Source organism: Rhinichthys klamathensis, unplaced genomic scaffold (assembly GCF_029890125.1).
Source record: "Rhinichthys klamathensis goyatoka isolate OS25496 unplaced genomic scaffold, OSU_Roscu_1.1 h1tg000462l_1, whole genome shotgun sequence".
Lineage (NCBI taxonomy): Eukaryota > Metazoa > Chordata > Actinopteri > Cypriniformes > Leuciscidae > Rhinichthys > Rhinichthys klamathensis.
Genome location: NW_026606951.1, coordinates 187,501 through 190,000, shown reverse-complemented (window position 1 = coordinate 190,000; position 2,500 = coordinate 187,501). Strand labels below are relative to the sequence as shown.

At 52.9% G+C, this 2,500-nt stretch overlaps 1 protein-coding gene across 1 annotated transcript in view; it reads right to left on the bottom strand.

The window, feature by feature from the left end:
• Nucleotides 1-2,500, bottom strand: part of LOC130071818 (ryanodine receptor 3) — a 248,526-nt gene that overhangs the window by 66,514 nt on the left and 179,512 nt on the right. The window lies entirely within an intron of this gene.

Genomic DNA, 2,500 nt, shown 5'->3' with positions numbered 1-2,500 from the left:
GGCTGACTGCCAACGCCTGCTCCGCTCCCGCCTGTCACTCTTCGAGGAAAGTGGCCAGGCTCGCGGTTCTCAGAGTGCAGGACCCGCGTCTGCGGAGGCAGCACGGAGAATGCATTCCTGGGGATCGCAAATGGATCTCTTTACGGGGTTGGAGACGGGTCCGAGGATCTTATCTCCTCCCTTTCCCGAGGGATCCACTGCTCTCTCTCCGGTATTGAAAGCCCGTGCCGCGGTTTGGGGCTGGTTCCTTTGGAAGCTTTTCTGGCAGCGCGGAAGCTACTGCCAAATATATCTCTATGGGTCCTGCAGATAGTAGTAAGAGGCAGATTCCAGTTTGGTTCTCGTCCTCCAGGCTACAACGGGGTGTTGCTCACGTTAGTGCATCCCGAGCAGACTCTGGTAATGGAGCAAGAGGTAAAGGCCCTGTTAGGAAAGAAAGCTATAGAGCAGGTGTACTCACCCGACATTGCGTCGGATCTTTACAGCCGTTATCTCATTTTTCCAAACAAGGATGGAGAACTGCGTCATATTCTTCGTCTGTTGGAGTGTTCGGTGCTGGAACTCAAGTCCAAGATGCTGACACTCAAACAGTTCGAGACTCAAACCAGATCCGAGGACTGGTTTGTCACGATAGATCTGAAAGACGCATACTTCGGGGGCAAAGAACACCAGTATCAAGCACTTTCTTTCGGTCTAGCTCTATCACCCCGCACATTCACGAAGTGCGTAGATCCAGCTCTGGCCCGGCTCAGGCTGCGGTGCATACGCATTCTGAATTGCATAGACGACTGGCTGATTCTAGCGGAATCAGAGCAGTTAGCGGTTCGGCATCGAGATGTCGTCCTTGCTTATATGCGAAGGTTGGGGTTAAGGCTCAATGCCAAGAAGAGTGTGCTTTCTCCAGTACAGAGGACCACTTTTCTTGGAGTGGTCTGGATTCAGTCACGATGCGAGCCGTTCTGTCGCCCGCTCGTGTAGCTGTTATCCTTCCTGCCACAAAAGAGCTAAAGCTAGGCCAGTCACGCACTGTGAAACAGTCCGAGAGACTGTTAGGCCTCAGGGCAGCAGAGTTCAATGTGATACCCTTTGGCCTACTGTACATGAGAGCTTTGCAGTGGTGGCTCAGGACCAGAGGGTTCAAACCCACTCCCTACGATTAAGATCCCGCGGCAGTATCCCTGCGTCTTGGTTATATGGAGGAAACACTGGTTCTTGTCCCAGGTTCCGGTGTTGAAAGCTCTTTGCCATCGAGTTGCTATCTCGACAGATGCTTCCCTCACCGGCTGGGGAGAAAGCGGTATTGGAAGACCGCTCAGCTTGTGGAGGAGTCATCATCTCTCTTGGCACATGAATTGCCTAGAGATGATGGTCGTCTTCAATGCGTTGAGATATCTCCTCCCAGACCTGATGGGCCATCATGTGTTGCTCTGGACAGACAACACGTTGGTGGCCTCTTATTTTTGGTTCCTTCAGGAAAATACGCTCTCTGAGGGCAGTGTGTATTCCAGGGGGCCAGAATATGAGAGCAGACACCCTGTCGAGGCAGGGGCTGAGGCCAGGGGACTGGCGACTCCACCCCGAGGCGGTGGAGCAAATATGGGAGGTTTACTACCATATTTAGGCAGAAGTGGATCTGGCAGAAGTGGATCTGTTTGCAGAAGTGGATCCCCTTGGGGCTGGATGCTATGGTGCAGACGTGGCTGAGGCTATGTCTGTATGCATTTCCCCTTGTTGCTCTGCTCCCAGGAGTTCTGGAGAGAATCCGCCAGGATGGAATAAGCCTACTGCTAGTAGCACCACGCTGGCCGAGCCGAATTTGGTTTGCGGACCTAATTCTTTTCCTCGACGGCCCTCCCTTGGAGATCCCGATCAGGAGAGACCTTCCGTCCCAGGCAGGGGGCGCAATATTGCACCCCCGGCAGGGGATATGGAAACTGTGGGTTTGGCCCTCATAGAGAATGGTCTCTCAACCGAGGTTGTTGAGACCATTCTAAGCTCCAGAGCTCCCGCTACAAGGAAACTATATTCACTGAAATGGAGTTTTCACTTCTTGGTGTCACCAGCATCAGTGGGATCCGGTTAACTGTTCGGTCAACACAGTACCTGAGTTTCTGCAAGAACGCTTTGCATCAGGTTTATGTCCTTCCACGCTTAAGGTCTACGTGGCAGCCATTGCTGCTTTCCACGCCCTGGTGGGTGGTACATCTCTGGGGCGAGACCCCCTGATCACCCGTTACCTTCGTGGCACCTTGAGGCTGCGGTCGGCAACTCGCACTAGGGTACCGGCTTGGGACCTGGCAATAGTACTAGAAGGCCTATCTGGGGCTCCCTTTGAGCCCTTAGACTCGGTCTCAGAGAAGTTTCTTACTTTTAAGACTATTTTTCTGCTAGCTATTTCATCCCTCAAAAGAGTCGGAGTCGGTTTCTCCCACCTGCCTTGAGTTTGCACCGGGGATGGTCAAGGTATTCTTATACCCTAAACAGGGATACGTCCCTAAGG